Source organism: Canis lupus, chromosome 4 (genome assembly GCF_011100685.1).
Source record: "Canis lupus familiaris isolate Mischka breed German Shepherd chromosome 4, alternate assembly UU_Cfam_GSD_1.0, whole genome shotgun sequence".
Lineage (NCBI taxonomy): Eukaryota > Metazoa > Chordata > Mammalia > Carnivora > Canidae > Canis > Canis lupus.
In genome coordinates this window covers 15,122,136-15,146,985 of record NC_049225.1, presented here as the reverse complement: position 1 = coordinate 15,146,985, position 24,850 = coordinate 15,122,136, and the positions used below count along the sequence as shown (strand labels likewise).

Below are 24,850 nucleotides of genomic sequence, written 5' to 3'. Positions count from 1 at the left end.
CAATTTTAAGAGTTATTGCAACATTGCTCTTCAAATTACACTCCCACCAGCAAAATACTAGAATTCCCTTTTCTCTAAATAGTCACTTCCTGGCCAACTCTGATGATAGTCACAATTCTTAATTTCTACCAATTTTATATGTGTAAATAGTATCTTGTTTAAAAATTGAATTTCTTTGGTTACCAGTGAGAGTATCTTTTTATATTTATATGTAAAAATTTATTGAGATAACTGTAGATTCATTTGCTATTGTAAAAAATAATATGAAGGGATTTTTTTGTACATTTTCCCATTTTCCCTGTGGTAACATTTTGCAGAGCTATAATATAACAACACATCCAGAATATTGACATTGATACATTACTGAACTTATTCTGATTTTCCCAGTTTTACTTGTACTCATTTACATTTGTGTGCATGCCATTTTCTTTTTAATATTTGCTATTCAAATTTACTCTTCTGAGAATTGACTATTTGTAGCCTTGATGATTTTCTTTCAGGGTTTGTTTTTGGTTTTTTTGTTTGTTTGTTTTGGTCTTTTTATTTATATGTAACATAGGTCATTCTAGATTACAATCTTTCATCTCTCATATGCATTAAAATACAGTACCTTTGTTCCTTCTACTTTGTCAATTATATTTTAACTTTATTGTGATTTTAAAAAACACTGAGTAGTCAAATTTAATATTTTTTTATTTCAGTTTAAGCTTTTGAATTTTGCCAAGAGAAATCATTCCCTATCCTGAGATCCTAAAATATTCCCTAATATCTTCTTCTAATGCTTTTTAAAGTTCTTTTTCATATTGTATTTTTTCCATTGGGAGATTGTTTTTATGTATGGTGAGGTATTGATCTAATTATAATTTTTTTTGTAGGAAAACCAATTTTTCATATGAAGGGTTATTTATTAGTTCATCCCCTCTCTCTGATTTATCTCATTTTTCCCCCTCCACTGTTACAGAACTAGGGCCCATATATGCTTGGTTTCACTTCTAGGTTCTCTATTCTGTCCTGATGATCTATTTTTCTATCCATGTACCAACACCATCTTACCTTAATTACTATGGCTTTATAACAATCTGGATATGAGATAGCATAGGCCTGCATTTTCTGTTCTTATTTGTGAATAGTGTTAGCTATAGACTATTGTTTTATTATTTTCTGACTTCTTTATGAAAAATACAATTTTTTAAGTTTCCTGAAAAATCCAATCCCTTTATTGACACAGAATTGAACTTACAGACAGCAAATTTTCCACTGAGTACTGCTTTTAGCTACATTTTAAAATGTAATGCTATTGTTTTAACTTAGTACTAAATAGTTTTTAATTTCCATATTTGTCCTCTTTAACACTTGAGGTTTTTAGAAGTATGTTTACCCCCTAAAGGTATGACAGCTGCTGTTGTTTGTAACAGTCTTTTTATTGTTTTTTTTTCTAATTTAATTATTTCTTTGTGGTTAGATAACATAGACCATATGAATATATTCTTTGGAATTTGTTGAGACTATTCTCATGACCTAGTATGTGATTAATTTTTATAAATACTCAATGGGTGCTTTAAAAGAATGCATTCTTGGTCTCTTGTGTACAAGGCTCTGTATCTACCCTTAGATCGAGCTTTGAAGTTATGTGGTGCAAATCTTCTACACTTTTACTAGTTTTCTTTTGTCTACTTGATCTATCGAGTTCTGAGAGAAATAGATTAGAACCTCCTGCTATGATTCTGGATTAGCCTCTCTTCGTGGTTCTCTCAAATGTTTTATGTATTTTGAGCCTGGCTCATTAGAAGTACGTAGGCTCATGATTTATATATCTTCCTGGTCGATTGCTAAACTACCCCCTCACTTTCCAAGGTCCACAGTCCGCAGAAAGCATCTGTTTGTTCCTGAAACACATAAATCACAAAATATTTCAAATTGCTGGTGTCAGTGTGCAGCTGATCTACTGAGAAGTAGATTAAGTGAGAACTTGGGCCACTCCGTGCAGCATACTCCAAGTGGAGCAGCAATAACAATGGACTCATATCCCATGCAGAACTATACATATAGAGAAGAGAAACATTTTTAGATCGTTATTGACTATTATAATCCTTAAACATTGGTACAACTCCAAATTTGTTTTTATTATTTATTTTAAACACTATTTATTGATACCAGTGATTCTTCCTGAAACATGCCAGAGAATAGAGCTAGTTTAAAATAAAATGTTTTCCTTCACTATCTGCAGTCCACTTTGGTATCATCAGCCTATACACACTATCCTCCAAATGGGAGCTTCTTGAAATGTTTGTCCTCCTCCTTCATAATGAGGCAAACTCTACCCATCTGTCAAGACTTGGTTCAAGCCCCATTCGGTGTCCCAGAGTGCTCTATGTATGAAAGCTCTGAAGACAAATTGTTTCAGAATCAAATTCAAGTTTCCCATTTAATTGCTATGGACTATAGAGAGGTTAAGAAATAGGACTGCATCCTCTCTGCATCTATTTTTACATAGATTAAATGGGGCTAAGGCCTGTCTCAGAGACTTGTCTGGAAGGTTAAGGACAGTTATTATTTTTTTTTTAGGATAGTTAATATAAAGAAAAATGTGATGGTTCTAGAACTTAGTTATCCCCTCCTTCTTTTCCTTCCTTCAATATTATACCTGGAGAACCTGGTAAAACCTGTGCTGCTTTTCCATCTCTGGTCATATTGGGGAGAATGAAAAAGTTTCCTACACAGTTGCTTTCTATCTTTTCAAATCCCTGAATTCTTTCTCCTTCAGAAGACTAAGAGAACTCCACGAAGGCAGGGAATGTTCCCCATCTCTTTATATCCCCAATGGTGCTCAGAAGAACACCGAGTTCACAGTAGGAGACATAGAAAATATTTGTTGATAAAAGGAATAAAATAAAATTTACCTAATTAATTCTCTTTGTCTTGCTCAACTTTTGGCAGAGATTATAACTGGCAGAGGAAACCACCTAACTAGAAAAAAAGGAAAAAAAAAAAAAAGAGCCTGGTAATGACTTTTTTTCCACAGCTGAATTCCTGTACCCAAGTCTCACTAACAAGGAGAGAAAAACCAAATAGGAAGAAAAAAAAATCAAATATTTGCCCATAGCTTCTGCTACCAAATTTCCTAGGAAAAAAATTAAATTTCTTATTCACTAAGTTTGAATCTACAGATGAGAATTTCAATGATTTCTTTCCTTTGGAGAGTTCCTATTATAGCAGGCATAGGTCCTAAATACAAAGAGAGGTGATGTGGGCCTATGGAGGTGTGAGCCTCTTTGTATCCTATCCATAGAGACTAGCAGATAGCCTGAAACAAAGGAAGATTCCAGGAGAGGTAGCAAATGAATAAGTCAATGAATGAATAAAGTAGTGATGCCTAAACAACTATGTAAGTCCAGTGCCAGATGTCTACCCCCAGGCAGGTTGTGATGTCTATTTTCAGTGCTGCCAAATTCTGGAATGCAAACTAGGCAGTGGCCTAGCCCCAGGGGAGCTCCAGCAGAGAAAGCAGTTGCTCTGAGATATATTCAACTTTGTCAACAGACCAATGGGGTGCCTGCAACCTCTAGAGCTTCGGTCCCTTGGAAGTCTGAACTAGGCCAGGGTGGGCCATGGCAAACGTGAACAGCGAAGAATCACATTCCTAGGTTCTGCCCCCTTCTCTTTTCCATGGTTCTGTGTTCTTCCTCTACTTCCCACCTCTGGCTTCTAGAGCCCGGAGCCCTACACCCATCTGTACTGGAGTACTGTATTCTCCTCCTCTAAAAGAAAAGAGAGGATAATGTTCATGCGTCAAAGGCAATGAGACAGAATGGGAGGCAGGGAAAGAGGTAGAGGAAAGTAGCGGAGAACAAAGGATATCAATGTCTGTTTTATTCAGACAATGTAGGACACTGCACTGGGCACTGTTAATACGTTATCTCATTTAATCCCCTCAATTAAGCTATGGGGTCAGTATTATTATGCCCAGAGAGGTTGAGTAGTGTGCAGAAGCTAATACCACTAGGGACAAGACACAGACCTCAGATTCAGGTGTGTCTGATTCCAAAGCCAAAGTCTCCATGACCTTATGCCAAATAAATTGTTGGATTAATTTTCCAAATGGTGTTAGAGAGCTGTCTAGTATTAGCTTAAAATACAAAGAGGTCATAAAATCTGGTGACACAGATAAATAAATTTTTTTTTATAGATTGAACCAACTTGGTTACTTCTTTGGGGGCATGCTAAAGAAACAAGTTCATTAAGCGCAAATCAGAGACACAAAATAAGGCAATATATCACAGGTGCATGTACAAGAATTGATGGAAACACTGCATTCACAAATCGTGTTTCTTGTAGTTTTGCACAGTGTGTTGAGATATATATTTTTAACAAGAAACAACACAGTGAGTACATTATGCAAAATCATTGAACATATCTTGTCTTTTTTATGACCATTATCTATTTATCTTGTATAATTACCTACGTTTCCGGACTTTTTGCCCATCCTGCATAATCCAGAAATCAAAGGGTAACCTGAACCCAAAAGAGTAATTGCATAATGAGTTTTAGACAGTGTGAGAGAGAAGTAGGATAGATATTTTTGGAATAGCAAGGATTCCTAAAATCACACTGCATAAGAGATTTTCTGTTCTTCCCCCATGCAGGATGGGATTAATTCTGGGCCCACTTTTCACCTGATGCAAATGGTCTGACTCTACTGCCACCTCATGCTGAGTCTCCAAACTTATCTGTAGGAAGAGGACCTTAGAAATCAGTGATTGCATTAGCAAAAGTCCTGGAATCCAAGCCTATGAGACAATGGCCATCCCTATCTTCTCATTATTGGCTGGTCTGGAATCATAGCGGGTGCTGTGCTCAGATCACCTCCCCCACTCCACCACCACTCCTCCACTTGAGTGCCCTATACAGTAAACAATGGCAGAGGCTGGTGAAAATAAGAATGAAAGAGTTAATTAAGCTGTGGTCCTCAGCACAAGTCTGTAACATCGATCTTATGGAATCTCAATAAATGCTTACAACTCATCACTACTAAGAATCTAATTAGACATTTATTGCTTATGTAATTCTGAATTAATGGCATAGCAACAAGATTTATATCTCACATATTTGTTACACCTCAGCACTCTCCACTTTAATAATCAATTGATATTTAGTTAACATATATTAACTATCTTATTAAAACTAAATTAAATGCTATTCTGATTTGATTTTATTAAATAAATGTTGGCAACACTAATGAGGTGCGGGCCATTTAAATCATGAGAGAACAGCCAAATCCAGCCCCTCTGCTAAGTGAAGTAATTTCAGAGTGAAAAAAAATGAGCAGATGTGTTTCTCAACTTGACAATTTCATAAATACTGAAGAACTCTGTCATGACGGATTCCTGACCAATATCTCGAAAGAGATGGGAAAAAATTTCCATTATATGCTTCATTTCTAATAAGGCTGTGCTAAATATGCCTCAGGGGGAAAAACACTTCCCCTTTGGCCTCTGTTGTAAGGTCACTGATTTTGCGGAGAGCAAGACCGCATTTATCTCATGAGAGGAATTCAGCTTAGCCCTCAACTTCTCTGGTAAGAGTACTTTTGAAACAAATACAACTGGACTTCCTTAAGCAACTGATTATTTCTCTTTGGGTGGGAAACTAGATTTTGTTCTATCCAGGGAATAGCACTGAAGAAATAAATTACTCAATAAATACCCATTCATTTAACCATAATTGAGCACCTGCTATGTCCCAAACTAAATAGAGTACGATCCTATCTTAGAGGAACAAATATTCTGAAGTTTATTCTACTCACTGGGCCTGGTTCCATGAAAAATATAAAGCATAAGGACTGAGCTGTGCCTCAAGAAATTTGTATCATTAGGAAAAAAAGTCAGATGTATGAAAATTACCTGCAACTCATGTATCAGAAGTCTGAACCCACGCCGCTTTAGCTCAAGTGTCTTGTAAAGTGCCCAGCATGTAAAACATACTTAATAAATACTTGTTGAACAAATAAAAAGCTCTTCTGGCACAATGAACATGTGATTTTCTGGATCTAAGGCCTCATGCAAAAGCATGCCATCTGAAGTTCATTCTTCCAAAACTGCAGATTCCTAGTCATAAAAAACAAAAGTAAAGGTAGAACAGTTGACAGTGGTATCTAGGTGCCAGCAACAATAGTCAAAAAAGTGAATTCAACCATGTGTTGGCCAACAATTGTGCTGGCAACCCTTCACTTATGTGCTGCCAAATTATGATTGATGTGTAGAGCTTATTCTTTTACAACTGAGAATTCATACTGTTCCAGAAAAATCTGTAATTGGGAACTTGAGCTCAGTAGGAAGCTCAGGAAGGGAATCATACATCTTGGTTTGCACGGGATGGTCTTTGTTTTTACCTGCTTTCCTGATGTAATGATTAATCGCACCAACTTTCACTCTCGAGGGTGTGCTGATCCACATGATAAATTGTATAATCACCATGAGTACAAGCTAAAGCCTGTACAACCAAAAACCTGAGGCAGGGCTTCCGGTTAAGGAGATAGATTGCACACACTTTCACTTCACTTTTGGCAGCTATGTTCTTTTCACGTGTTTAAGATTTTTAGTACTTTCATTTTATAGAATATAGCTATAGCTATCATCTATACTTTGTCTACCCGTTGACTCTAAAATTTAGAGTACTCGTGGTAAGTAATATTACCAATTATTAAATATTCTGGTTTTTCCCCTCTGTGGGAGGAATATATACATATCCCTGTATATTGAAGTCAGAAGTAAGCCATATTACTCACTTTGGCCAATGTGGGTGGAAGTGATATGTGCCATTTCCAGCCAGAAGTTTAAAGTAATAACACATGTATCACTATCTCTTCTCCTTCTTCCATGAGATAATAAATGTTCCAGCTATGGTTGGTCCATCAGTCTGGATCCCAGAGTGAAAGTGACATAAAGCGGAGTGACAGCCACCCCACAATGGATATGTAATGAAAACAAGAAATAGACCTTTGTTGCAAGCCATGATATTTGGGAGCCAGGTGTTATCTCAGTATAGGCTTGTCCATCCTGACTGATACAAAAGTTATTAATGGACACAAAGTGTTATTGTAAACAACAGCAGCAGCAACATAAACTAAAGTTGCATTGACTCTAGGGTTCATTAGTGGAAAGCAAGGAAATTGCTATTGAAGGTGAAAGGATGAAGAACCATATCCTTAATGATCTTGTAGCTTTAGAAGAAGATGTGAGCAAACAGTATTTTAGGAGCTTTAGCTGGTTGTTACTAGACCCCTTTGGCAAAAAAAAAAAAAAAAAAAGAGATATGAGCTCAAAAAGAATTGATCAGTCTGGAAAGAGGAAAAAGAGAGAGAGAGAGAGAGAGAGAGAATTCAGAAACTTGGGAATTTTTACAGTTTGGAAGATATAATTGATTCTTATTTCCACTCAGTAAAGCATATAAAAAGACTATCTTTGAATAAAAAAAAAAATTCCTACTAACATTTAGCCTTGTGTCAAAAACCAAATTGCTGTATGTCATTTGCGGAAACTTTAACCTATGAATATGGCATCTAGTAAGTCCTTTTAATCAGACAAAATGGCTCAAGAAGAGATTAAGAATGTGAGTCTCCTAGAGAAATCAGATAGAGACAAGCTACTAGCAATTAAACATCTACAGACACATATTTCAAAACAGAATAGGAATTTTTTGACAAGAATCAAATAGATAAGTTACAAGTTGAAAGCACTGTGCTACCAGGAGAACCACGAGTCTAGATCCAAAGAGATTGTTCGAGATTTAGAACAACCCTTGCCTTTCCTCCCATCCTTCCTGCTTGAGCTTGAAGTAGGGGACTAACACTCTTCAGCCTATAGAAGACCATGTTCTACAATTCTCTGTGAGACATAATCAAAGAGAACAGTGGAAAGAAAAGTCTTCCCAAATGATAGGGCCAAGGACTAAGGAGAAAAATGTCTAGGAGCTATTCCCAGGGAGTAGAATCAACATCTAATCAAGAAATCCTACCCTCTCCCAGACAACATATGTCCAAGAGGATCTTAGAATTTGTAGAGACTGTTGACATCTGGGTGTCTTTGGAACAAAAAGAGCTACATCCAGATCTGATACAGAGACCACCTCATATCACCTGGAGCTACTGGTCTTTGTTTTAGAAGTACAGGTAAAGACCAAGTTTCTGTTTGAGACTTCTGGTTGTCTCTCTTGGAGATGGAGGAGTACACTCAGCATGTGGAAAGGAGGTTACTGAATAACTGAATGATAGAAAAGTGGCCTATGGGAATTTGTATTACTGTTCATCAAATATTTTTGTTTCATCTCTGTAGTGTCTCTCTCTGTGGGAAGATTACACACACCCTTTGTTTTCAAATAAGGAGTGATTTGGCCAATAAGATGTGGATTAAAGTGATGAATTCCTGGGTAGAGTGTCAAGAAACATGGATCACAAATCTCTTTTCTCTCTGCCATGAGGCTGACAATATTCCAGACATACTGAAATGGAAGTAGCATATATCTGAGTGTCAGTTGGCCTGTGATGGACATTTAAGGTGAGCAAGAAATAAACTCTTGTTGTTGGAAGCAACTGAGACTTGGGGTCATTTGCAGCACAACCTAGCTTATTCTGTCATGGCCATAAACAATGCTAATGATATTAAGATTATATAAAGATTATTCACCATAATCCCAAGTAATGTAATTGGACCTATAAAGAAGAAGATATAATTGCACATGCCTAAAAGAGAAAGCTCCAAGTACTTAGTGATACACAATCTTGCTTCCTGTTTGAATTATGACTTTCTTACAAGTATTTAGTTTTTCCTGGACTTTCTAGTTGCCTATATTTTCTGCCCTGGAAAATTTGGGGATCTTTATTTTATTCTTGGTGTTCTAAAGTTTCATCAGGATAGGTTTAAATGAGGATCTCTTTTCATTTATTCTGCCTCAACACTGTCTTCCTGAATACAGTTTCCTTCCCTCCATTCTCTCATCTCAAAAACTTATTCCAGACTTGCATCCATTATTTAGCTCTCCACCTTATGTTCCCACTTGCAGTTTTCTTAGAATTACATTATGATCTGTAGTTTCCATTAGACTATGAGGCATGTGAGTACAGGGACTGAGTCTTGCTCCATTTTCTATGCCTCACATAGCATAGTAATTAGGGCAGAGAATAAACTTAATAGCAAAATACTGAATTTTTTACCTTTTATATGCTTCTGGTGACAAAAGTACTTAATCATAAAATGGTAAATTGGATTTTAAGAGACTACTATCTTCAGCTTTCAGTAATGAATGACGAACACTGTCCACTAAGACCCACAAAGCAGAATAGGAAATGTGAATGTGTTCCAGTGTATAGATGCTCTCATAGCATGAAGCAGTTATATTGTGTTTCTCTGCCTTCTAAAATCCAAACCATGGGGATCCCTGTGTGGCGCAGCGGTTTAGCGCCTGCCTTTGGCCCAGGGCGCGATCCTGGAGACCCAGGATCAAATCCCACATCAGGCTCCCGGTGCATGGAGCCTGCTTCTCCCTCTGCCTGTGTCTCTGCCTCTCTCTCTCTCACTGTGTGCCTATCATAAATAAATAAAAATTAAAAAAAAAATAAATAAAATAAAATCCAAACCATGCTGAAACAGCATTCTTCTGTTATACCAGGGCTGATTCAACTACAGAACCAATTCAAAGTCTTGGTACAGTTCAGCATCTAATTTTACTTCCTGAACTATCTGACTTAAACATTCCAGCCTTTCTCCAGAGCTTCCATGGAAGAGGAATTAGAGAAGTCTGTATTTGGACTTCCTAGCACAAGATCTTAGTTTATCTTGCTGGCTTCTTTGACATCTGTCAGAACAAATCTACTCTAGATCTAACTTTAGTCAGGGCTTGATGGAGTGAGCAAAAAGTATATGGTGGAATTTCTAAGCTTCAAGAAAATTTCTCAACCCTCCAAAATATCTATTCAATTGTCATCTGGTTCCCCAAATTAAGTCTTTAATCTTCAGCTTAGAAATTTAGAAAACCAAGTTTTTAATACCTGGAAGGAAATGTTACATAAAAGTCCAACTGTGGAATACCTTGCCCCTCAAACCAGACTCTGTGGAAACTCTATGGAATTTGGATTATTTTGAGGAACATAGTTTGAAAACCAAAGTTTAAGGCTATATCTATCTAGCGAGACTTGCATAAAAGCAACTAAAATGTGTCACCAGTCAGTGATACTTCAAGGTAGAGGAATTTGAGGTCCTTTCCTAAGAGAAGATTTTTCTCCTGAGTGCAAAGAGTATGATAGACAACTGGTCTTTGGAGCACAGGGACCCTTTCCTCATCCCACAGACAACAGACATGGGATGGGTACACCAAATGTTCTTCAATGTGCCTCTTCACAACTTCTCAGAGGGTAAACCCTGATCTTGGCTACCTCTGTTATAGTATCCTAATACCCCTCAGATGCAGGAGTTTCAATAAGATCCATGTGAGTTTTAAGAGGGGCTCCATAAATACAAATTGAATAGAAGTTTTAGGCAGCCAAGAGTCTGCTAGCTTTCTGGAAGATTCCAGTCCAGCCCCCACACTACCCAGCTGCCTGCACCTGATTGGCCTTTTGAATAATTGATCACAGCTGGTGGCTTAATTGGGCCTGTCACAGGAAGGCCAGCTCCTTTTAGACACAAGGTTCCATCCTGCACAGTGCCCTCGGGGCCAGTGAACTCACTGGGAGGAAATGTGACTCCCACTTCTCCAGTTAAAGAACTTGGGGCATTTCCTAGATGGAGCTGCATGCCAGGAATCTGGCCTCAGCTTGGTGGGCTTGAGAGAAGAATGCTAGGTCCCTCCTTTCTACTTTGAATCTCTAGTTTTGTATGATTTGCTTTTTAAGGTTGCATGAGGTGAAAGTGGTTTTCTTTAATATCAGTTCATGGCAGGGAAGTCTGAATTAATGGAAGTTCCAACTATATGCCATTCTAAATATCTGTTTATTGGATCCAAGTCATCCCAATAGCAAGGCCTCTGGCCCCAAACCAGTTTGTGAAGAGGTAAGAGATGATAGCTAACTTTTGGCCCTTTATGACTGACACAAGGAGCTGACCATGGAGCAAGACCACATCTTGCCAGGGTGGTCCTGAGGGCTTCATGAAGGGAAGAGGGTAAGTGGTGGAACTCTGTGGTAAAGTGTATCCTCATCAGGATATAGACTAACAGGCATTGTCTGAGGGGACGCTGCTTACTTGAGGATGAAGAAGCAGATAAGGAGGGTTGGCAATGGAAATGGCTAATAAAAAGCTGGTTACGTTGGTAGGGCAGGACCGAAAGAAATTAAGGATGGCACGTCCAGTTTAACTGGTGCTATGGCACTATGAACTCTACAGGACAGAGCTGTGTCCTCTTCTTCATGGTTATGTCAATTTAGGGGAAAATATGTTCCGTTTTGAAGTTGTCTGAAATTCCCATAGGATAGTCAAATAAAGACTATCATGAAGAAATTGAATATACTCTACCCCTATCTCCCTCCCTCTCCCCGTGACACACACACACACACACACACACACACACACGGCAAAAAGTATAATTTTCCATGACAAATTAACTGAGTCTGTAAAAACACATTAAGGCAAAAAATATATATATGAATAACTAAATAGGGGATCCCTGGGTGGCTCAGTGGTTTAGCGCTGCCTTGGGCCCCAGGCATGATCCTGGAGTCCCGGGATCGAGTCCCATATGGGTGCTCCCTGCATGGAGCCTGCTTCTCCCTCTGCCTGTGTCTATGTCTCTGTCTCTCTCTCTCTCTCTCTCATAAATAAATAAATAAATAAATAAATAAATAAATAAATAAAATCTTTTTTAAAAAAGAATAACTAAATAAACAAACTGAAATTTCAACAACTCCGCCAAGAAATTGAAAGACAACCTAATTACAATAGGGACATTTTTTGCCAATCTACTGCCCTTTTTCTAGGCTAACAGAAGCCTAATTTTGTGTGCTCTGGTCCACATGGTCATGTCCTTCAAGAAAAAGGGACTTCTGCCCATGGCCATGGGAATCTCATTCTACACTCTGACGATTGGTTAAGCATGTACATATGATATAATCCTGGCCAAAGAGACATGAGAAAACTGATGACTTCTAGAAAAGTTTTTTGCTTGTTCTTTAAAAGAGATATGTGGTGAGGGAGGGGCACTCCCTTGTCTGACTCTCTCAATTTTGTAATGTCAGTGTATGACTCCTCCAACGTGATATACATTTTGTGACAATGAGGAGACAAGACTAAGACAAAAGTCAACATGCTTTTCCATCAAATGTTAGTGTTCAAAGATAGCCCTGAGTTTTAATGCTGTTAAGGAGTTACTGAATTACCAGCCTCCCTCAGGACTTCCCATTACAAGAGATGATAAAATTATTTCGTAAGCTTTTTTTTGCTTGGATTTCTGCTACTGGGAGCCAGAAAGCATCCAAACTGATATACTAATAAACCCATACTGGGACAATTGATGAATGACTTAGTAATAAATCCAACACTGGGCAGCCCTGGTGGCGCAGTGGTTTAGCACCGCCTGCAGCCCGGGGTGTGATCCTGGAGACCTGGAATCGAGTCCCACGCCAGGCTCCCTGCATGGGGCCTGCTTCTCCTTCTGCCTGTGTCTCTGCCACCCCCCCTCTATGAATAAAAAAATAAAAATCTTTTTAAAAAATCATCTTAAATCCAACACTTATAGTGCTTACTCTTTGTCAGTCATGGTTCTAAGGGTTTTAGCCAATTTAATCCTTATAACAATTATAAGAAGAAGATACTATTGTTTTTATTTCCCAGATGAAGAACTTTGTTACAGTGAGGTTAAATCATTTGTTCAATGTCACAAACCTAACTAGTGGTTCAACTAATATTACAAAGATAGGCACAGTTTGGCCCCAAAATCTGAGCTCCAATAACCAGGAAGTTAGACTGCCTCTCAGATTGACGAATAGGATCTGGGTTACTCTTATTCAAAGCCCATTACTGGGAATCATTATGAATAGCAAAGGAGAAGTCAGAGCAACACAGTTTTCACTTCCTCTTCAGTGAAATTCTTTCCACTCACTCTCTGCAACATCACCAGGTTCCTCACTATCTCCTGGTTCTACCCCAAAGCAAAATCTTTGCTCAGATATTCCTTTATCCTAATGGTATAAATGATTAAATATCAGGAGTGTTTAGGTATTAACCACAATCAGAGCCTACAACCCAGCCTGAATTTTTGCATCTGCTTGCCTGAACTTAGTTGCTAAACAGTTCATTAAACTCAGATTTATTGAGAGCTGAGATTACACAGAAGGAAGCAATATCCCTTCCCCCAAGGGCCTATGGTCAGTGAGAAGAAACAGGAAATGAAACTAAAAATGATCATGAAATCAAGGATGTAAGTTATAGATAATGGTGGTTGCCTCTTGAAAAGGCACTTGGGGGAGTGAGGGTGGAGTACTGCAAGGAAGGAACTGACAAGAATTGTTTCCACTCTAAGTCTGTTTAATGCTGTTCTGCTCTCTCTGAATTTTTTCCCATATGCATGTACTATCTATTCAAAAATAATTAGAAAAGTTTAAAGCTCAATAAAATGTGACAAACTCATTTAGAGGTATAACCAATATGCTTTGAGCATACAAAGAAGTAAAAAAGACAGGAAAAGGTATTAGTTTGCTAGAGCTGCTGTAAGAGAGTACCACACATTGGGTGGCTTAAACGATAGAAATTTACTATTTCACAATTCTGGAGGTCAGCAGTCCAAGATCAACATATCCACAGGCTCATTCTGTGAAAGTGAGGGCAGAAGCTAGTCTAGGCCTCTGTCCTAGCTTCCGATGGCCTCAGGCATTCTTTGGCTTATACACAGATACCTTCTCTCTGTGCATGTCTGTTTCTGTGCCCAAATTCCCTCTTTTTATAAGGACTCCAGTCATATAGGATTTGGGCCCACTCTTACAATCTCATTTTAACTTGATTACCTCTATAGAGACCCTGTTTCCCCATAAGGTCACATTCTGAAGTCCTGGGGGTTAGGACTTCAACATATGAATTTGGGGGGGTTGGTGGAGCACAATTCAACCCCTAACTAAATTTATAGGAATGTTTCTGGAAAAGATCTATTCCTTCAATATGATACTGTCAGGAGACCATTTGGAGGCTTCTTGTCCTAGAACACTAAATTTTCTCAAGTCCTGATAACAAGTAACCCCTTGACATTTTGATATGGTGGGTGAGACCACATGGACTCGGCTTTGAGGGGCACAACTTGGCAAGTGGTAAGTGTAACACATGACAAGCACATACTGAGTCAGCGAGCCTGGTATCTAGGCAACAGGCAGCTTATAATGCTGTGTGCCCTAGTTCTGGCTCACTTCCCCCATGTAGCTACAAAATCAGAAAAGGCATATTGTCGAAGCTTGAACACTTACAGGCAATTTCCATTCTTATGCTACTGATACTGCAGTTGTGAAAACATAAGGAGTCTCTGGTGGTTGATTCAACTTGTACCAATTTCTAGAATTTTATTTTATAATCAAATAGCGTATCCCACTGAAGAGAGTGTTGCCTCGTGCAGAGACAAGACAATTTCAAAATCCTGTTCAAGTTACATTTATAATAAAAATTCAAGATAAAGTAATGTTTTCTCTCTCGTTGACGTTAAGAGTGTGACTCAAAGGTTGGAATGCTAAAGAGGGCAAGAAGTTAGAGAACAATCATGAGGATTGTTGTACATCTGTGCCAGAATATAGGCAAGGGTGGGTATACAATGGGCAGCCTGGATATTGCAATAGTAATATGAATATAATATGGTCAGAAATTAATATGAATAAAGGAAATATGAATTTTAAAGTTAATAAGTATTGTGAGTAGCATTAAAATTAATAAGTGAATTAAAATTAATCACATATATTAAGATTAGTATATATTATATACATTAAAATTAAAAAGTATTCTGAACATGGATACCAGTAAAAATAAGAAAATACAAATCAATCGAAAAATCCATTAATGTGTTTTTTTCAATTAATTGATCTGTTACATAAGAACTTAGTAAAGTGGAATTTCAAATCAGCATGAGAAACATAGGCCATCTCTCTGATCCCTGCCTTAGTATATATTAACATAATATACTAACAAAAATGTTTAATAGTTTAAAAAATTATACATGAAAAATTTGAGTCCATTAAGGGAACCGAACTACAGATGAAAGTATATAAACAGTTAAAACTTTCCATGTTAATAAATTGAAAATGCAAACACGCTAACTTTTTATACATGAAAAGTAGATGCAGACCTGACTAAGCATGGCGGACCCAACATTGGTTGTAGCACAGAAGGTATGTATAAATTGGTACAACATTTCTGTGGGTCAATTTGGCAAGGATATCCTAAGATATCCTAAGTTTATCCAGAAGGAAAATATCATAGATATATGCTGTAGCAGATGTGGTCAGTGCCTGTCCATGTCCCTCCTGTGCACACCACCTGGTTTCCAGCTGCCAGCACTGGCCACACTCTGCCTGCGGTCTTTCTGGGTACGGAAGCGTGCCAGATTACACAGGAGGCTGGAGAAAAGTTCCAAGTAGGACTCAACTAATGATACCCAGAAGTTAAGGATTCCTCAGCGTCACTTGGGACAACTGTGAGGAGAGTTCTTTCTAGACCCCAAAGGTCACAGTGGAATTGAGCCTGGCTGCCCATGGTGGTAACCTGCTCATTGACACCCCACCTGTATTGACTTTCTTCCCTTCCCTTCTCACTCTCCTTACTGATTTTTTCACCCTTCCTGAATCACTCCCAAATAAGCGACTGGTGCTCAGGTCCTTATTTCCAGGTCAGCATTTGGCGGAACTTCACCAAAGATATGGGCAAACGTTTATTGAAAAGGATATTCATCACAGTGTCATTTACACTACTAGAAAACTGGAAGTATCATATATAAATAATAAAAATAATAATAGGCTCATAAGTATTACAATACAGCATATACCCACTAAAATATGATAGAAAGGGGTGGGAAGGGGTAAAACAGGCAGAGCACAGAGGATTTTTAGAATAGTGAAAATACTCTGCATGATATCATAATGATGGATAATGTCATTATGGTCCAAACCCATGGAACATGCAACACCAAGAATGAACCCTAAGGTCAACTATGAACTTTGATAATATTATGTCAACATAGGGTTATCAAGTGTTACAAATGTACCACTCCGGTGGGGGATGTTAATAGTTGGGGAGGAATATCTGTTTGGAGGCAGGAGGTACATGGGAAATCTCTGCAACTTCTCCCTCAATTTTGCTATGAACTTTAAATTGCTCTAAGAAACATAGTGTTAATAAAAACTTATGATATAAGAATATTTAATGTCTGGAGAAGGAAAGTGGTATCGTGTAATGTTAAATCACAGATTCTGGAATGAGCCATCTTCTGATTCCACCAACTATTTGCTTCATGACTTCAAGCAGCACTTAGCCCCCTTTAATTGTCTGTTTCCTCACATGTAAAATGAGTGGCAATAGTATCTCCTAGGGTTACTATGAAGAATACATCTTAGCACTGAGCCTGGCACACAGTAGTAATAATTACCAATAATAATCATTACCATCATAAAATACGTTAATATATTATAAAGTTTAAAATACAGGAGCGCTAGGGTGGCTCAGTTGATTAAGTGTCCGACAACTCTTGATTTCAGCTCAGATCATGATCTCAGGGTCCTGAGATTGAGCCTCATGTCAGGCTCTGTGTTCAGCAGGGAGTCTGCTTGTCCCTCTGCCTCCCCCTCTGCCCTCCCTCTTTCCCCTTCACCCCCTCCCCGTTCACATGTACTCTTTCTCAAATCAATCAATCTGCAAAGTTTAAAATACAAGTTTATAAAACAATAGGTTCTATCATTTTAACACACACATGCATATACACACAAAACATACATATAAAAATCTTCACACCCATATATACTTATAGACATAGGAAATATATACAAAAAATATTGGCTGTGCACGTCTGTTGTGTGCTAAGATGATGGATTTTTTCTATGTGCTTTTCTAGATGTTTCTTACTTTTATGATTGTTATTTTTTGTATTCAAATGGCAAAAGTTAAAATGAACTTTATGAATAATTTTAAAGTGTATAAAGAATGTAATTTCACAAAATTTCATCACATAAAAACATAGTTTTTAACCTAAAGTTACTGAATGATGAGATCCAAGAGACTACTGCTGTTTGGGGAACTCAATATTTTTGAGAACTGAGGGGGCACTCAGTCAGGTTTATACTGTGGATGATGGGCCTCAGTGTCAACAAAATAAAGTGTACTGTCACAGAGCCATGCAAACACAGACATTGCCCAAAGACTGAAACTGAAGGATACTGCTATGACAGATCCTTGATCATTCGGGAACCTTCCGTGTTTAAGCATCAAAAGCAAGCAAAGAAGCTTAAAGCATGATTCATAGCACCAAAATGGGTGAATTGCTTCCGAAAGAGTGATTTCATTTTCTCAAATAGTTCTGTACTTCTTCAGAATTTCTGATTACATAAAGTGTAGGCCAGGCCACAGTGGAAAATAAGTCCAGTTTCTCTGTGAGGCCTAATAAATTGATTTTCTCAGGATGCTCATGAATTCCCAGGAGTTTTATATGGGAGTTTGGTAAATATCTTCAACAACTTTCTGGTACTCAGTCATCTAACCGGTTAAAATAAAATAATCAAAACTTCACAGTTAGCTTCCACTCCTTCCAAATTACCCATAAATTGTCAAAGGTCAAGGGCATCAGAATTAAGAAAACCCACAATTTTGATCACTTTTTGCATTGACTCATGCAATGAATTAATTTGAAAGTGTTACCATCTAAATTCTGATGAATCATAAAACAAAAGAAGAAAACACTAAGCTTCTCATTGGATTTGGAAAATAAAACATAAAAACATATTTCTTTTTTTCATTATAGGTGCCCTACCTGTGGCAAATGAATCACACTTTTTTTTTTTTAGATTTAAAGCAAATTTCTTAGATTATTTTACTTTCAGTGAATGGTTAATATATGTTCAATTTAACAAGGTTTTTTTTTTTTTTTTCTTGTGAAAAGCTTCAATCAGACCAGACCTCTGTCAGGTTGCCACTTGGATAATCTACTGAATGCCTCTGGCTGGGCAAGAGCTTGAGAAAAGTTTGAAGATTAAGAAAGTAAAATACAGTACATACTGAGTGTGAGAAGGAGGCTAGAGCTACAGACCAAGAAGCAGAAGATTGACACCCCTTGCTGAACATGACATCAAATAGATTATGTGACCTGACAATTAACGACTAATCTTCTGACTTCAGCTGTCAGGTCTGTAGCATGAGGGGCCATAAGGTAGTGATCCTGCTACTCACCAGCTCTAAAATTATGGCTTTTCAGCAGGATATGACCAACCTGGAGTTTGCAGATGAATGCATCTGTCAAACTCCAGTGGAACAGAGGAAGGAGAAAGAAAGCTAAAATGAATCGATTTCACTGCTTCTAAGTGCAGACTCTGTTGGAGGCATTACCCCACAAGTCCTGCCACCAAACGCAGGAGACAAATCGATATCCATTCATTCAAGAACTGTTTTTTGAACAGCTGCTGTGACTTAGGCTGTGTGCAAGGAGCTTGGGATGCCACTGTAAGCCAGATAAACACTTCTTACCTCCATGGAACTCCTATTCCACCAGTGGAGACAGATTACACACAAAGTGACTTCATTATGATCCTCTTATGTGTTGGGAAGAAATAGGACAAGGGAGCTTTGAGTGGGAGATCATGTAATGAGGTCTTACAGAATATGGGCTCATATCAGGAATGGCTTTTTTTAGATAATCATATTTGCAATGAGATATTAAACATGAGTAAGAATTGTCTAGGCAGGCAGATGAAATGATACATGTAAGGACTCAAAGCATAAAAGAACACAGTAAGTCCAGAGGACATTGGAATCCTTATCCTACAGGAGAGGCCTAGATGTATATTTGTCTCAAGTCAAATGTCTCATGGCTAGCAGTTGGGAGTGATAATATTAGGGCTATTTGAGCTCAGAGACTTTTAATTTTCCTGATAAAGTGTGCCTGGTTTCTCTTTGATGACTCCATCAATATCTTGTTAGAGTCAGAGTTTTGAAGTGGCCCCAAAATGGACACAGTTTGAGTCTCTCACCCATTGGAAGAAGACCTAATAGATCATCCAAACGCACCCTGGAAAGGTGTGTCCAAGGTTGAGTAAGGTCATCTTTAGGTATCCCACAGCAGGAAGAATTGGGAAAGAGCTAGACAAAGGGCTGTATCTTTCTTGCTCCTACAAAGATAGAGAAAGTATTCGTGCATTTTGCAAAGCCCAAGGGAACACTGGGCATTATGTTTACATTGTGCAAAAGATCTCCATTCTGACTTGTTTACCATCTTGGAAGTTTCTAGTTACTGCCTAATGACACTTCTAACCAACCCTCAACGTGCCAAGTTGATTATAGTTATTACTAAGCTGAAGGTTAGGAAATTGCTCATAAGAAATCTGCATCCTGTCATGAACCAAAGCTGCACATATTTGTCCTAGTTCTTTCTCTGAGTGCAGATAAACATTTCCCCATGTCAGGGGGCTGTTCAACATTTCAATGGCCTAGTGGGATGCTCTTTTGAGCCCAGAGGGCAATTACTAAAACTTAAGGTAAGTAGGGAAGCGAACAGAAGACGTGATTGCCAGTCCAAACAAGTGAGGTCCAGGGGACGGCTTACGTTGCGCGTTAAGTATAATCTTCCAGCTTTGACAAGAAGGTGAGGTGACCAGTAATTAGCCATTCAAGCGAACCCTAAGCAGCGTGACTGGGATGGGAAGTAGGCGGCTGCCCGGCCCACATTTTCTGGCATTTGAGAGCTTTGCAGGCAGGAACTCATCTTGAGCCTAATAAAATGATTTGCTAGAGTGAAGTTGTTTGTTGATTTGTTTTTGAATATGTGTATTTTAACAACCCCCCTCCCCCCCAAATATTGGCAGAGATGGAAAAGGGCACAAGGTAAGCAATCTACAACAAGGCCTTGGAAAGACGGAAACTGGTGTGGCTCATCTTTTATGGCCTCCTACTGCTGCCTGAGCACAACTCTCCTCGCTCCTTTTGCTCAGCGCATGGTGCATATCCACCCCAAGCTGGCAGAGATAGATCTCTGGTAGCTGTCAGGGAATCCTTCCCATCAGCAAGGCATTCAACAAATACTTAAAATAGATGCAAATCTCAGTCTATAAATTCATGTGTTCAAGAAACATGAATATTTTAGATTTCCTTACATCAAATTAAATTTGGATTCTGAGTAACCAGCCCACCAAGCTGGCAGGAAATTTAACCCAGCCATGCTGGGACAGCTCCCACACCCCACACACAGAGATTCTACAAAAGTCTGGTCTTACGCAGTGTAGAAGCATTGGGAAGACTCCTCCAGTACTTGTCATCTGTCTGCACTGGTTAGTGTTGAGATAGCAATTGTCCCCAGTGTAGGTGACCCAGCCAGATTCCACTTCTGTTGCTTCCAGGCCACATGTAGGGTGAGGTTCTCTGGGGAAGTGAGGAGACCTGCTCCAGGGGTCTAGCCCACTTCTGGGTACATACACCCCCACCCCCACCCCAAGCAGTGTTGCATAACTGCACTGTGTCTGCAGACCCCCATAGCTCATGGTGGCCATGAGTCTGTCCTCCTTCCCTGGTCTTCTTAACTCATTCTTTGAAAAGCAGGCTTTCTCTTTTCTTGCCTCAAGCAAGAAATAACAAGCCTGACTACATGTTTGAAATGAAGAGAAAGTGAAAAACATACAGAAAGCAAACACAGTTTAATTCACCAGTCAGCTGTGTGTGTGTGTGTGTGTGTGCGCGCGCGCGTGTGCATGTAGGTGGGTAGTGGGCAGGTGTGTGTGTCCTGTGGGCGTGTGTGTAGGAGGGGAGGTAAGGGCTATCACAGCTACCTAGATATCAGGTGAGGATCTCATAGACTCAAAATCCTCTTTTTATATTGATTGGTGGTGGCAGTCCAACCCTATGCAAAATACCCCTGTGTACACTGGAGTTTGAGAATCACTGAGTTAAAGCAAAAGAAGTATTGGATAGAAGCCAGACGTGAGCAGTGGAAGGAACACTCAGAGGCAGAGTCCCAAGTCCTTGAAGGGGGCATGATAGAGACATGAGCTGGATGCAAGGACTGTGAGAAGTAAGCTACACATTAAAAGCCCAGGAGCACAACATCCTGACCTTGTGGCTTCCAAGACCTAGAGGCAAACAGATCAAGAGTCGCAGATACTGAGCATGCGCTCTCCTCTTCCACCTCTGCCCAGGGTAACCCCTAGACTCATTATAATGTATGTGCCCTGTGGGTACAGCCACATTCCCTCCATGAAGAAAGGCTGCCATGATGGTTCTTGTACAAATCTTGTAGGGGCAAAAATCCTCCCTCCCAGCCTGTTGGAGGTATCCCCCAAATGATCGGAAGCAGCCTCCACAAAAGACCACTTTACTGCTCAGTCACAGTTCCTCCTAGCCCAGAGAGTCCCTGTAGTATCCAACCCCAAAACAACCACAGAGCTGGTTCATCTCACAGAAATCTGCACACTCTCCCACCTTGAGAGTGGACCTTTGCTTTAACAAACTGCTTTGTGCTTGCTACTTTCCTTCTGGCTGTCTTTATTTGAGCACAGATCCCTCATAAATCCTGTCTTGGGGAATCCAAGGGCTGAGACCTCCTTTCACAGAACACAGGCTGTCCCAAACATAACAGAAGGAACAAGAAGAAAGTCTATTTTCAAATTTTCAAATGTCTACCTAAATTCCCTAGTAGTAAAAAGATGTTGGAGAATACTAAAGTATTCAAAATGCAAGACTTACACCATTCTGAATTAATATAACCTAAATACGTGATGATTGGTTTGCTTATTAAAGGAGAGAATTCAGATATTTTGTGCAGGGATTAAATTCTAATTTAAGTTTTGTAAGTTTTTCCCCTTTTCTTCTGTGTTCTGTAGTTTTACTGTGTAAGGATTTATTATTTTCTCTTTAATCCTATTAGTGTACTTGTAGAGACCATTCAATTCCAGGATTGTCTTTTCTTCAACTCTGGAAAATTTTACAGTCAGCTATTAATTTAATTAGGACTGAAGTGACTTTATTTCAGTTAGTTATCCTTATTGAGCAGCTACACCTGAGGCACGGTATTTACTGGAGTGGGATCGGATGGGCATGGATAAGTCTTTGCAATGCCAAAGGGGAAGATCTCTGAGTGGAAGTGAGGTAGTATAAGAAATATATTTAGTCCTTGTCCCTGGTTCCTGGCACAGAGTTCCTAAAGCCTTGGGATTTCCTAAGTGATATGAGCATCTTTTGTCATTCATACAAGTCCTTTTCAGCACACCTGAGTTTATGCTAATAAGGTGACTTAAGGTGGGGCCTCTAGATAGCCTCAAAATGAGGCTGGTCACCAGAAGGACCAAATGATTAGAGGGCTGGAAATTAAACTATAAAAACTCTTGAACAAGACTTGATGAGGTTCTAGGTTGGTGAATACTTAGCAGTGCTGGAAGCATTGGCATACCTGGAGAGGGCCTGGAAGCTCCATGCTCCTTCCCCCATACGTTGTTCTATGCATCTCTTCCCTCCTGCTATACCTTTTATATAAACCAGTAAACAGGGCAGCCCTGGTGGCACAGTGGTTTAGTGCCACCTGCAGCCTGGAGTGTGATCCTGGAGACCCAGGATCGAGTCCCACGTCGGGCTCCCTGCATAGAGCCTGCTTCTTCCTCTGCCTCTCTCTGTGTGTCTCTATGAATAAATAGATAAAAATCTTTTAAAAAAATAAGTAATGTTTCCCTAAATTATTGCAAATTATCAAACTTGAGGAGGAGGTCAAAGGAACCCTCATTCATAGCTGGCCAGTCAGAAGTACAGGTGACAGCCTGCCCTTGAGATTGCCATCTGAAGTGAAAGCAGTCTTGTGGGACTGGACCCTTCACCTTTGGGTCAGAATTGATTTAAATTTGTGAGTCATTCAGTCAGTCTCTGCCAAGAATTAGAGAGTTGTTTGGTGTGGGAAAAATGCCTACATATATGGTGACCAGGAGTGAAGTGTTCTGAGTTGACTGTAGTGAGCAAAGGAGAGCAGAAGAGTTTTCCATCACAGGAACATCGGAAGGAACACCAAGACAGGGTATCACAGCTACATCCTTCTCTGAAGAGGTGGATGGAGTTTGCTCATCTGCATGGTAAAAATATTCAAAGGTCTTTCTTTTTTCAGACAAGATCTTACTCAGGAGTCCAACATGTGAAACAGTGGCATTCCTCTTTCTCATCTGCCTGCAGCAGCCCTTAAATCCAGAAACATCCCTGGAGCAATGACAGACACAGCCAGTTCTGCTAGCTTTTTCACTTCTGGTTTCGTGGCCCACACGTGATAGAATGCCCTGTGGAGGCTAATGAAACTGACTTTTAAAGAATCTGATCTTCCAGAGAGCAAAAGTATATTTGTCTTTGAGGCCTACCTCTATCACAGTTCTGGAGAGTCAACTCCAGAAGAATCTGTTAGTTACGCAGATGTGATTGTGTCATTAGAAGAAAGCTTGGGTCTCTCTCTGAGGTGGAAGAGGTATTTGGGTCTAAACTTAGTGTCACAGGGAGACCCTTGGATGGCAGAGAAGATTTGCAGGCAATGACTTGAATTGTTTGACTCTGAACTTTTATTATGATATAGAAAGACTTTTGGTGGGGCATGCCCTCAGTTTATCACCAGTTCTATCATTCCCAGCTGCCTTACACCTGGCTAGATTCACATATTTATGGTGTCTGCCTGGTTGGTTTGGCATCTGAATTTGTGGACCCCTGGCCTACAAGGAAAGACCGCACTGCCTCTGGATTTACCTACATCAATGAGGCAAAGAATCCTTCACACACATTCCATATTCTCCTTTGACCAATATTCTGTAATTTGTACTCCTTTCTCCCAACCCCACTGTCAAAAGTAATCTCTGTTAACCCTATTGTCCATATTTCCACAGACACCTGGACAATGTCATGTCTTCAAAAAGTGTCCAATAATTAATCTTTGACTTGTTCTCAGTTTGAATCAGCTCTACCCACCATGGTGTCTAGAACAGAGCCATTGTATGGCTCCTATTTCCATTACCATCTACTTCCATTAATATGACCACTCCCAAGGGCTTTTTGGGCATAGGGAAAAGGGCAGATCACTCATATGAGGTGATATTTGCTTGAAAGGAACACAATGTAAAAAAGAAAGGTGTAGAATATAATAGATTCTCATCTTTAAAAGAGAAATGGATGGGATGCCTGGGTGGCTCAGTGGTTGAGTATCTGCCTTAGGCTCAGGGCGCGCTCCTGGGGTCAGGGATGGGGTCCCACATTGGGCTCCCTGCGAGGAGTCCGCTTCTCCCACTGCCTATGTCTCTACCTCTCTCTCTCTCTCTCTCTCTTTCTCTCTCTCTTTCTCTCTGTCTCTCATGAATAAATAAATAAAATATTTAAAAAGAGAGAGAGAGAAATGGGCTTCCTTCTTGTTGCTGATGGATTAAGAGGAGGGAAACACGAGAAGGAGTGCTTATGCTGGGAAACCAATTGCTTGCTCCACCCCTCCAGTCTTGTATGGGCTCTGATGGGTTGCTGGTTATTATAACAACACAGTCCAATCCCTCAACCCAGATGACAGCTCTATGTTCATCCCAGACCATTTTGGAACACCAGGCAAGGCTCAATAGTGCTTCTCCAGCTATGAAGTAGGAAGGAGGGTATCACCACCATGAATGGAGTTAGTGTGTAGAACAAATAGATCATAGCAAAACCAC

The 24,850-nt window shown here is 39.4% G+C and overlaps 1 protein-coding gene across 1 annotated transcript in view; it reads right to left on the bottom strand.

Annotated features, from left to right (window-relative positions):
* Nucleotides 1-24,850, bottom strand: part of ZNF365 (zinc finger protein 365) — a 115,875-nt gene that overhangs the window by 5,316 nt on the left and 85,709 nt on the right. The window lies entirely within an intron of this gene.